Source organism: Letharia lupina, assembly GCF_014066315.1.
Source record: "Letharia lupina isolate WasteWater1 chromosome Unknown contig_6, whole genome shotgun sequence".
Lineage (NCBI taxonomy): Eukaryota > Fungi > Ascomycota > Lecanoromycetes > Lecanorales > Parmeliaceae > Letharia > Letharia lupina.
In genome coordinates this window covers 1,411,482-1,425,858 of record NW_023502975.1, presented here as the reverse complement: position 1 = coordinate 1,425,858, position 14,377 = coordinate 1,411,482, and positions in this window count along the sequence as shown.

The following is a 14,377-nucleotide window of genomic DNA, read 5'->3' as shown; positions in this document are numbered from 1 at the left end:
CTCTATATTTAATAGCTTTAATTCTTATAATTATTATTAATATCGTAATTAAATTCGTATAATAATAATACGCCTTTTTTATTAGCGAGTATTTCTATATTTAATAACTTTAGTTTCTATAATTATTATTAATATTACGATTAAATTCGCATAGTAATAATACGCCTTTAATTTTTATTATTATTCGCGAAGAATAAGAATTAATTAGTATTATTTTAAATAAATTTATTCGATATAATAATCTAAGAAGTAAATTAATAAATTATAAAAGAGTTAATATAATCGCTAAAAGATTAATTTCTTTAAAGTTAATTAATATAATTATAATAATAATTAGAAATATAATTATTATATTATATAGTATAATTTAATAAATTAAATTTAATAAGCTTCGCTAGTATAACGCTAGATAGATTTTAAAATATTAAAGCTATAAGTAGAAATTCTCTCTTTCTTTCTTTCTTAATATCTTATTATAAATTAAATATTTTCTCTTATTAATATTTTATATTATAATTATTTTATCTTATTCGTTTTAATTTAATTTAATAATAATATATTATTAATAATTATTAATTTTAATAATAATTTTATTATATTATTATTATATAGAGATAATAATATTAATTTATATATTAAGTTAACTTATTTAAAAGATAATATAAATCTTAATAATCTTCTTAACGATATAAATAATTAATTAAATAATTATTTATTTAATCTTTATATTAGAGCTTTAAGTTGAAATTTTTTTTAAGTCTTCTAATTATAAAAAGATAATTGCGAAAAAAATCGAATAAGATAAGTCTTTAGTTATTCGCGCTTTTAATATAAAGATTATAAAAAAAAAAATATTAAGATTTTTATTTATAAAGATTAAAAATTAATATTAAAAGTAAGAAAGTAAGTATAGTAATATAATATATTAATAAGTAATATATATATATAATTAATAATATTTTAGCTATTACTTTACGAAAGATTAAAAAATATTAGAAATTAATTAATTTACTTCTTTTAAAAAGATCTTTCGCTTATATAATATAAGAGATTATTAATATAATATTATTATCTTATTATATTATATAGATTTAAGCTTTTATATTAAATACGTTATAAAAAATTATTAAAGCGACTTTAATATCGAAATTTTATCGTATATTAGCTTTTTATTAAATTATTATTTTATTAATAAATTATATAATTAATAATCTCTACGCTATTTATAATAAAAGAGTTATATTAATAATTAAAGATATAAAGCTTATATAAATAATATATTAATATATAATAAAAGGGAGTACGTAAAAAATAAAAATAAGATAATTAAAAATACTTTATTTAGATAAAAGAGAATTAAGATATTTAATATAGAATAGAATTCTAATTATCTTTCTAATTACTAAAAAATCTATAAATTTATTCTTCTAATAATAATCTCTTTATATCCCCTTTATTAGCGAGAATTTTTTATTCGAAAAGATATATAGCTAATAATTTTAATATAAAAAATAAGATCTTAAATTCTCGAATTTTAAAGTATTATAAATTAAATAATAGTTATAAATAATCTTAATATAAATTAAATTAGAAGTAAGAATTTAAATATAATCTTTATTATTAATAAGAAGATTATTAAAAAAGAGATAATACTTAATATTAATCTATATTTTCGAATATATAAATAAAATATAATCGAATTATAAAACGCGTTTATAGATTAAATAAGAATTCGAATAATTTATAAATATAAATTTTTTTTATAAAAGCTTATTAAGATAATCTATAAGAGTATAAAATCTCTATTATCTTTATATTCTTATATCGTTAATAGTTTTATCTATAAAGATATTTAATAAAATAAAAATATCGAGATTAAAGATTAATCGATAAATTTTTTTTTAATTTATAAAAGTATATTTAAACTTTAATTAAATATCGAAAATTAGAAATTTATATTTAATTATTATAAAGTATTATTTTAGCTTTACGCGAAGTTTAAATTTTAAAATTTAAATTATAGAATTAATTATATTTATTACGCGTATAAGAGAGAAGAGGAATATTAAATATAAGTAAGTAAAGGAACGCTTAAGATATAATAATAATTACTTTAATAAAGAATTTTAAGTAATAATATTAATTATATATATATATCGAAAGTATAAAATAAGATCTTAAATTCTTAAATCTTATAATATCGTAAGCTAAATAATAATTATAAATAAATTTAATATAAATTAAATTAGAAATAAGAATTTAATATAATAATAAGAATTTAAGATATTATTTATAAGATTAAAAAAGAAAAAGTTAAAAAGTTAAAAAAGAAAGATAAAAGTAAATCTAATAGAAATATTAAAGTTAATAAGAAGAAAAATTCGAAGAAAATAAAATATATATTTAACGAATATAGATATTTAAGATATAAATCTTAATTAAGAAGTATTATTTATTTCTAGATATATCTATAAATAGAAAGCACTCGCCGCGTAAAAAAGATATTATAATTAAAAAGAATTATATCTTAAAATTAATTATAACTCTTAATAGAAATATTAAAAGAGCTTATAAGATAGATAGCGTAAATAGCTAAAAACTTAATAATATAAAATTATTACTTTATTATTATTAAGTATAAAAAATAGCTTTTATAAAGAATTAAGAAATTAATAATAAAGAGTTATTAGATAATATATTAATAAATCTACTATCTCTTAATTATCTTAAAAAAAATTATAAACTTTAAAATTTTTAAAGAGAAATATTATAGATCTTAATAAGATTTTAATAATAATTAATTTAATTAAAAGTAGATAATAGCCCTCTTATTATTAATTAGATATTTTTTTTTATTCTCTATTAATTTTATTTATAAGAAGTATTAATTAATATCTCTTTAATAATACTAATTAATTTATTATCTCTTAATAAAAAATATCGCTAAAGTATATAAATCTAAACTATTATATTATTTAATAATTATAAAATTAATATTATTAATAAAAAGTCTTATTCGCGATTTTTATTATATAGCTTTTTAGTATTTATATTATAATCTATAAATATCTATCTTATTTAATAATAAATATCTTTTCTAGTTAATATAATTACTTAAAAAATTTTTATCTTCTCTTATATTTATTATAAATTCTTATATTCTTAGATATTATAATTTATTTCTTTATCTAAACTTTAAATTTATCGCGATATTAAAATAATCTAGATTTTAAATAAAGAGTATAATATATAATATAAGAATTAGCGTTCGATATAAGAAGAAAGAATTTATATTATAAAATTCTAAATATTTTTTTAATTAATAAATAGCGAAATCTAATATAATCTCTTCTTTTAAGCTCTTATATCTAAATATTTATATCTTAATAATAAGAATAAAAAGTAATTTAAAATTTTATTATTATAGTTATTAGCTATTATTCGAAAGATCTCTTCTACCCTATTATTATCTTTATCTAACTCTTATTTATTTAATATATAATTATAATTCTTTAATTATTATTTAATCGAGTCTAGTAAATCTAAAAAATTATTATTATTTATATTAAATTATTATATTATTAAATTTCTTTATATTAAACGCTTAGTCTTATTAAAATAAATATATAAAGATAATAAATCGAATTTTAATTAATTAATCTAGATAATTTTTAATATACTTTTATTTAAAAGAGAGTAATAAATAAAAAAAACCTTTTATTATAAAATTCGTTTATATATAATTATATATTTTTCTAATCTAAAAATTATAAATTAATAATTTTATATACGCGAGAAATAATAATAATATATCTTATAATCGATTTTAGAAGAATAGTTCTATATCGTAAATTTTTTATATTTATATATTTTAATTATATAATAAAGTTTATAGTTATAAAAGTTAATATATATTATTTATATTTATAAAGATTAATAAGCTTTTTATTAAAATTTTTAAATTATTATAAAAATAAGAAATAATCTTTATTTATAAGATTATTTAATTATATTAAATAATCTAATTAATAACTTTAAGTTATTATCTAATAATATACTTATCTCTTATTTTTTCTCTTTTTTTATTTATCTTAAAGTTATAAGATAAATAAAATTATTTAATATTTTCTTCTTTATTAAATCTTTCTATTATAAAATTATACTCTTATTATTATTAATAATACTTTTCTATTTTTAATTATTTAGACTTAATTATATAACTAATATAGATATATATTTTTCCTTTAAAATATTAAATAAAAAAATTATATATATTAATATTTAATAATATTACGATATAATTAATCTTATTATTTATAAAAGTATATATCTTTAATCTCTTATAATATCTTTTTCTATTTCTTTAAATTTACACTTTTAAATCTATTTATATTTTTAATTTTATCTCTTATAATTAATATTATATTAAAATTAATATTATATATTTTTTATAAGTAAGCTTTAAATAGATTATATACTTTAAGAGCTATTATATATCGATAAAATTTAATAATATAAGAATTCTAAAAGAGCTCTTCTATTATTTTATATTTATAATTTTTAATATTAATTAAATAATTATAGAATCTTAATAGCGATAAAAATAAGAAGAATTTAATTAAAAGATTATTATCGCGAAATATTCGCTAAAGATTATTTATATTATTTACTTCTATATATATAATTAAAATTATAAATTTAATTTTACTTTATAATAATAAAGAATTTTATCTTTTACTTTTAATAATAGATTATTTATAATTCTATTATTATTTATCTTCTCGCTATATAAAATTACTATTATATTAATTTTATAGTATATATATTTATTAGATTTATAAATAATAGTATTTAAAAGATACTCTATAAGAAGAAAATAAAATATAATTTCTAAGTATCTTTTTAATTATCTTTCTAATTATTATAATATTATAATAAATAAAAGAAAAAAAGAAAAAAAGAAAGAAGTAGTATATAAAAAGTTTATTATTCTTATTTTAATTTATAGCGCTCGCGTAAAATTTAAGATAATAATTAATATTATAAAATTATAAAATTTTTAAATAAAAAAGAATAAAATAAATATAATAAAAAATTTAAAAAAGAATTTAAGTTTAAATTTAAAGAAAAGTTCGCGAGTTTAATTATATATTAATAAATTAGTTAATAATTAATAATTAATTTTATTAATATATACAAGTAAAGGCCCATGAATTAAATTCATGGAGTTGGATTTTTCTAAGTCAAATCGAATTTTAGCCCTAGCCCTAAGTCAAATCGAACTCTGATCGCTTGCTGTGCGTTTTTGACCTACTTCCACCACTATAAAATTGATTTAGATAATCTATGTGGTATACAGGCATATATGTGCGGAGAGAGGCGCGCTAAGGCCTAATTAGGAAGGTGTATCGAGTGTGAAGGATTGATCCGTAATAATTGCCTATAAAAAATAGAGAAAGGCCATATTCTTATGGCAAGAAGTATCGAAATACCGGAAAGAAATGGAGACAACGTGTTAATTAGTGGTGTGAATTCCATAATATCTCCTGCCGCAGTGAAATCTTTCGAATAATGAGATAGCTGTAGACATCGGACGGTTTCAATTCGTCCAAATATGCATCGTCCGATGTTCCTTCTGTAGAGGCTTAATTGACTATGATCGTCGCAGTAGATCCTCCTCTTGTGACGTTATTGTAGTGATATACCATATCAATGCAGTGGGGATAACAGGCCAAGTTGCAGTGGTGTTCTCCGCTTGCTGAGTGATGATTTAACGTGGGATCTTGGAGAGCTGAGCCGTGTTCTTGACGATGGTAGCCTTATTGCCGCTTGGTTTCTCCGCAGTGTTCTCCGTAGTGTTCTCCGCAGTGTTCTCCGCATTTGCCTATTGTAGTTCCTCCTCTTACTCTTCCTCTTGTAGAGTATCAGACTAAGTGACTAGCTGAGTGGCTAACTGAGTGGATGACTGATATGACGTGGGATCTTGGAGAGCTGAGCCGTGTTCTTGACGATGGTGGCCTTGTTGCCGCTTGGTTTCTCCGTAGTGTTCTCCGCATTTGCCTGTTGTAGTTCCTCCTCTTGCTCCTCCTCTTGTAGAGTATCAGACTGAGTGGCTAGCTGAGTGGCTGACTGAGTGGATGACTGATATGACGTGGGATCTTGGAGAGCTGAGCCGTGTTCTTGACGATGGTGGCCTTGTTGCCGCTTGGTTTCTCCGCAGTATTCTCCATAGTGTTCTCCGCAGTGTTCTCCGCAGTGTTCTCCGCATTTGCCTGTTGTAGTTCCTCCTCTTACTCCTTAATGTAGTGGGGATGGATCCCGGATGCGTCTGGTGTGATTATTATATTTTTAGGAGCTTCTTCTTGACGATGTTTAGGATCTAACACGCGTTGAGAGGCTTTAAAATAGAGTGATGAAGAACGGGTAGAGAAGGAAGATGCGTCTTGGGAGGTAGCATCGCTGGGTTGAAAGGCACCACCGCTGGCTTGGAAGGAGTATATAGGGGAGGACGATGGCTGTGAATTCGTTCGGGCTCTTTTTGAGAGCTTTTTAACGCGTTTATGAGTAGTAGTAGGTAGCTGTTGGGCTCGCTTGCGGCCTCGATTGTTAGTAGTAGGGGCGTCAGTAAGGGGTTCAAAAGACGGGCGGAAGGGATACGTGCCTTAGATACTTAGTAATGTTTCCGCGAGGGGTATCGACGACGATTGTGTTTATATTGGTAAATTGATAGAATAGTGGAAGAAGAATGGTTACACAAATAGGTGGAAGGATTATTATCCGATTCCCGGACGCGTCTGGTGTGACTACTATGACTATTATATTTGAATATTCATTTAATCCACCAATAGTAGGCCAAACTTCATTATTTTTACAGCGTTAGAAAGCGCAAAGCGAGCTCTACAATTTGAGGAATTATGAAGTAACTGTATGTATCGCAAGCTGAGTACTTCAAAGTGTAAGACTTCTACACACAAATTTTTGATGAGGAGGCGCGGGAGGGCTACCGGGCTGACTCAGCCGGTCTAACCAAAAAGCGTATAGGACCCGAATTGATGATTGGCTGCATATACAAATTCAAGGTTTCTAAGCTCAGCCCTACCTTATTCTTTTATCAGTATATATAATAGAATAAGGTAGGGCTGAGCTTGAAAACCTTGAATTTGTATGTGCAGCCAATCATCAATTCAGGGTCACTACGCTCTTTGGTTAGACCGGCTGAGTCACCGCGGGTAAATAAATTAGCGTCCGCAACCATCAAAATCTCGCCCTCCCGCGTCTCCCTCATCAAAAAATTGGTGTACGTTATTCACAAATAGAATAACTTTTTTGTTTTCTATTGAAATTTTGAGATTTTTTTTTAAATTATGGAGCGTTATTTGCGCTTTCCAAATCTTTAAGAATTTTGAAATTTGGTCCTATAGTTATTAATAAGTAAGGAATTCAAATATCGCTCACCAAAGTTCGCTCGACAGCCGGACAGCCCGCTCACCAAAGTTCGCTCACCTATTTACTCGATAGCCCTAATCAAAAAAATGATTATGAATTTAATTCATAGGCCTTTACTCGTATACTGATAAAAGAATAAGATAGAGCTAAGCTTAAAAATCTTAAATTTATATATATAATTAATTATAAATTTAGAGTTACTATACTTTTTAATTAAATTAATTAAATTATTATAAGTAAATAAATTAATATTTATAATTATAAAAAAAATATAATCGAATAACCTTAATTAAAAAATAGATATATATTATTTAATTTTAGAATAACTTTTTTATTTTTTATTAAAATTTTAAGATTTTTTTTTAAAATTATAAAACGAAATAAGAACTTTTAGATAAAAAAAGAATTTTTAAATTTAGTCTAATAATTATTAAAGTATAAGAAATTTAAATATTTTTTATTAAAGTTCGCTCGATAGCCGAATAACTCGCTTATTAAAATTCGCTTATTAAAGATTACTTATCTATTTACTCGATAGCTCTAATTAAAAAAAAAATTATAAATTTAATTTATAAGCCTTTATTTATAAAAAATATAATATCTTATAAATTTTAATAGAATCTTTTATTTTTTAAAATAATAATAGAAATCTATTATTAAATATAATACTTATTAATTAAATAAAAAAATAAGATATTTAAACTATAATTATAAAAGATTTTTTTTACAATTTAATATAATATAATTTTTAATATAATATAATTTTCTAAAAGTATAAATTAAATACTTTATATAGTATTAATTATAAAGATAATTAGAATTCTAAGTTAAATACGAATCTAAGATTAATATAATAAATAAATATCTTATAAATTTTAATTAAAATCTTTTATTTTCTAAAATAATAATAAGAATCTATTATATAAATATAGTATTTATTAATTAAATAAGTAAGTATAATAAATATATTTCTATATTAAAACTATTATTATAATATAGATAATTTTATAATAATAACTTATTTTAATTTTTTAATATAATATAATTTTTTAGAATTATAAATTAATAATTTTATATAATATTAATTATAAAGATAATTAGAATTCTAAATCGAGAATTAATATAATAATTAAATATATATAAACTTTAATAAAATCTTTTATTTTTTAAAATAATAATAAGAATTTATAAAAATATATATTTATTATTAATTAGATAAGAAAATATAATATATATTTATATTAAAATTATAATTATAATATAAATAATTTTATAATAATAAATAATATTAATTCTTTAATATAATATAAATCTTTTAAATTATAAATTAAATATATTATATAATATTAATTTTAAAGATAATTAGAATTTAAAGTAGAATATAATCTTATAAGTAATATTATAATTAAGAGTTATATTATAAATTAAAAAAGTCGATAATTTAATTATAAAGTACGAGTAAAGGCCTATGAATTAAATTCCACAATTTTTTTTTTGATCGGGGCTGTCGAGTAAATTTTGGTGAGCGATCTTTAATAAGCGATATCTGAATTTCTTATCTTTAAATATCTATAAGACTAAATTTAGTAATTCTTTTTTTATCTAAAAGCCTACATTATACTCTATAGTTTAAATCAAAAATTCTAAAATTTTAATAGAAAATAAAAAAGTTATTCTAAAATCAAATAATGTACACCTGTTTTTTGATTAGGGCTGTCGAGCGGATTTTGATAAGCGGACTTTAGTGGGCGATATTTGAATTCCTTGCGCTTTAATAATTATAAGACCAAATTTCAAAATTCTTAAAAATTCGGAAAGCGCAGACTGCGCTTCAAAATTTAAAATTTAAAATCTTAAAAAGTTAATAGAAAATAAAAAAGTTTTTCTATATGTTAATAATGTATATCTATTTTTTTAATAGTTACGGATATTAATTTATTTATCTACGATATCTAATTAAAAAGCGTAGACCTAACGAATTAATAATTAGCTATATATACAAATTTAAGGTTTTCTAGTTTAGCTCTACCTTATTCTATTATATATACTAATTCTATTTTATTACTTATAGTAATTTAATAGTCTATCTAAACTAAACTATAAGCTTTTAATCTATCTTTATACTTATATATAGTTTAATATTATATAATTTTAAAAGTCTATATAAAAGTAATATATTCTTAATTTATAATATTATATATTTATTATAAATTATTAATAGTTAAATATCTATATTCTATTATTAATAAATTTTATATAAGAATAATAAAAAGTTTTATTTAAAAAATTATTAGATAGAAAAGATTCTATTATCTTCTATATTATCTTAATAATAGAATTTTATTAATAATACTTAATATTATTCTTAAGTCTATCTATTATATCTAACGAAATTTCTTAAATAAATTTTTAAAATAAAGCTTTCGAAATTAATAGCGTAATTAATTTCTAGAAATATTTAATTTTATAAAAAATAATAGCTAATAGACTATAATTAGAAAGATAATTAAAAATATATATAAGATTAAACTTATTATCTAAGTAAAATCTATATAATTTTCTTACTTTAAATATATAATTAATAACGCTTTTTCTCTTATCTACTATACTCTTTTTATTTATAGTAGATTTTTTAAAAATCTTATTATTTAACTTTCTAATTACTTTTATTATTAATAATATTTAAAATACTCTTTTATTTATCGCGACCGCCGCGAAAAATATAGTAGATTTTCTCTTTCTAAGTTTCTTATTATATATTTTTTTTTTTAATAATTTATTCTTAAATAGATATTCTTTAACTATTACAATTTTAATATTTTTATTATATATATTATTAAAATTTCTATCTTTATAGATAATATCTCGAGATTAAAAGTTAATCTAATTTTAAAATAAAGTCTTATTATTATTATTAAATATATTATTATTAAATATATATATTAATTTTTTATTTTTATTAATATATTTTTAAGTTTATTTAATTTAGAAAGTTAGATAATTAGAATAATAATTAGAAAAGAGAAGATTATATTTAAACTCTTTTTTATTATAATAATTAAAATTATAAAAATTATCTCTTTTTCTTCTAGTTATATTAATTACTTATATATTAAAATTAATAAATTTATATAAATTTATTATAAAACTTATCGCTAAATTATAATATTATTATTTTTATTATATATTAGAAATTTCTAATTTTAAGCTTCTTTTATAATAAAGTCTATCTCTTCTTTTTCTAATATAATTAAATTTATTAATAAATTATTATTTAAATTTATTAATTAATTACTTTTAGAACTTTATAATTAATTACTTTTAGAATTTTCTAATTAAATATCTTTAAAACTTTCTAATTAATTATTTCTAGAATTTTCTAATTAAATATCTCTAGAATTTTCTAATTAATTATTTTAAGAACTTTCTAATTTATCGCTTTTAGAATCTTCTAGCTAACTCGATATTTTTTTAGAATTAAAAAATTAAATAATTAATTAAAAGTTTATTAATAAAAATTCTTAATTAGAAATATTTATATTTATTATTATATTTTTTTAAATATAAGTATAAAATAAGTAATATTCTAAAAGTAAGCGATCTAATTAATATTCTAATTATCTTTCTAATAATTCTTTAAAAGAAAAAACGCGTATAATAAATTAAAAGCGTAAAATAAAATCTTAAAAAAGATAAATTTATTTTATAAGATTTTTAGATCTAAATTTTTAGAAGCTTAAAATAGATATTTATTATTATATAAAAGCTAGAAAAAGTTTATTAGTATATATAAAAGAATAAGATAGAGCTAAGCTTAAAAACCTTGAATTTGTATGTGCAGCCAATTATAAATTCGGGTTCGCTACGCTCTTTGATTAGATCGACTGAGTCATCGCGGATAAATAAATTAGCGTCCGCAACCATCAAAATCTCGCCCTTCCGCGCCTCCTCATCAAAAATTAGGTGTACGTTATTTACAAATGAAATAACTTTTTTGTTTTCTATTAAAATTTTGAGATTTCTTTTTTAAATTATGGAGGGTAGTTTGCGCTATCTAACGATAAAAAAATTATAAAATTCGATCTTATAACTATTAAGAAGCAAGGAGCTCAAATATCGTTTACCAAAGTTCGCTCACCAAATTCGCGGCAGCCCTAATAAAAAAATAGGTGTACATTATTTAATTTTAGAATAACTTTTTTGTTTTCTATTAAAATTTTAAGATTTTTTCTTTAAATTATAGCCTATAGCTTACGTTTTTTAAAAAATAAAAAAATTACGAAATTTAGTCTTATAATTCTTTAAAGGCATAGAATTCAAATATCGCTCACCAAAAATCGCTCACTAAAGATCGCTCACCAAATTTACTCGACAGCCCTGATCAAAAAAAATGGTTATGAATTTAATTCATAGGCCTTTACTCGTTTATTAATAATAATCCTTAACTATTCTAATTAGATTATTAAATTTAAAAAAATTTAATTAAAATTTAATTTTATAATATTAAAAATTAGTATTAAATATTTTTATAAATAAGATTTTAAAAAAATACGAAAACGCGCTAGTAAACTAGCCTGTTTTTTTATTAGTATATTCTTAAATTTTCTTAAATTTTAATCTTTTCTAATATTTTTTTTAATTATATTATCTTTTATAGTAATATAATTCTATTTAAATTTTCTTATTATTTCTATTATAATATTAATATACTCTTTATAATATATTCTTTAATATCTTATAATAAGCTTTTTATATAAAAATTATTATTATAATTATCTTAAATAAGAATTTAATTAAATAAATAAATTTATATATTTTCTATTATTTCTTAATATTATAAAAATTAATATTATTAATAAAGATAATAGCTTTAATTCGCTTTATTATAGTATCTCTAAAGAAATAAAAATATTTTAAAAATTTAAATAATAGTAAGATATAAAAAATAGTAGATAAATATTTTAAAAATAAGAATATAATAAAATCGCGTTAATATTTAATAAGTCTAAATATATATAAATTATTAAGAATAATTTTAAGAAAATAAAATAATATAAATATAATAGCGAAATTTATAACTAAAAAAAAACTTCTAACTTTCTTTAAATATTAAATAATTACTTTTAAAAAAAAAGAAAATAAAAAAGAGAATTATTAAACGTATTATATATAATTAATATACTTATTATAAATTCTAATTATTATTATAATTATTCTTATATCTTTTTAATATTATAATTAATATTTATATATAATATTTTATATATTATATTAAAGATAATAAACTTTATAAATAATTAATTTTATTAGATATAATTTTAGTTTTAGATTTTATTAAGAATATTAATATAAAGTATAATAAGTAATTTAATATAAAGAAAGAAGATAAAGATATAATTATCGATATATAATTAAATATTATTAATTAAAAAATTAAGTAATTCGAAAACTTTTAATTTTTTTTAAAGAATATAAATTTCTTAATAATATTAATAGAAAAGATATAAATATAAAAGATCGAAATATTTATTAATATCTTTTTATTATAATAATAAGTATAATAAATTATAATTAAATCTATTAGAAAGAAGATTAAATATCTAGAAATTTTCGAAGATATAATAAACTCTTAAAAGAATATCTATTCTTATTACGTAGAAGTCTTATATAATTTATAGAAATTTTCTTAAAAAAGAATTATTAAAATAATATTTATTAATATAAATTTTTTTTTATATTAATTTTAATTTTAATATTTTAATTTATATTTAAATAGATTTATTATTTATATATTAATCTTATTTATATTAAATTTATTTATTAATTATTTTTAATTATAAAATCTAAGAAAATTTATTATCTTTCTCTTTTATATATATTTTTTATTAGAATAAAATATATAATTCTTAGAAATTATATAATATAAGTATTTAAAAATAAAAAAGAATAAATATTACTATTAAAATTAATTAGATAATAATTTAAGAATTATAATATAATAAAATATAAATTTATATTTAATAAAATAAGCGAAGAGATATAAGAGATTTTTAAGTTTATTAATATTAAATTAATATATAAGAATATTACTAATATACTTAAGCGATTTAAATATTTCTATAAGAGTATAAATTATTTAAATCTAAAATTTTAATAAATTAATTATATAATTTTAATTCTAGATTAGAGATAAGAATATAAATATTTTTTATTATTATAATTATTTTTAAATAATAATAATTAGAAAGATAATTAGAATTCTCTATCGCTATAAAAATATATATTATAATTTATAATTTTTTATATAATAGATTTTTTTTTAATTAGATTATATTTAAAAGTCTTAAATAATAAAATATTATTTAATATGCGATTAGATATTTATATAAAAATAATATATAAACTCTAATCTAATTAATAGGCTTAGTAAGAAAATAGAAGTAAGCTCTTAAGTAGATTAGATAAAATATAATAAATAAATAATAAATAACTTCGAAGTTTAATTATTATTCTAATAAGTAGATTTATATTTTAATAATATTATATAAAAAAAGTATATAAGCGTAATTTAGAGAAAGTCTAGAATTCTATTTTTTTATATAAATTATTATATATATAAATAAAGATAAAAGCTTAGATTATAAGAATATAAATAATATTAAAATTAAATAAAATATAAGTATTAAAAATAAATTTATTATATATCTTAATAATTAAATAGATTTTATTTTTTAAATTATTTAAAAGTGTAATATAAAATTTAATAATAAGCTCTATTATAGCTTAGATATAATAATATTAATATATTAATTAATAAATATTAAGCTATTATAAAAATCTTAAAATATTAAATATAATTATATTTAAAAGATAAAATTATAAATCTTTATTAATATATAATTAATCTAATATATAATAATAAAAAATTTAT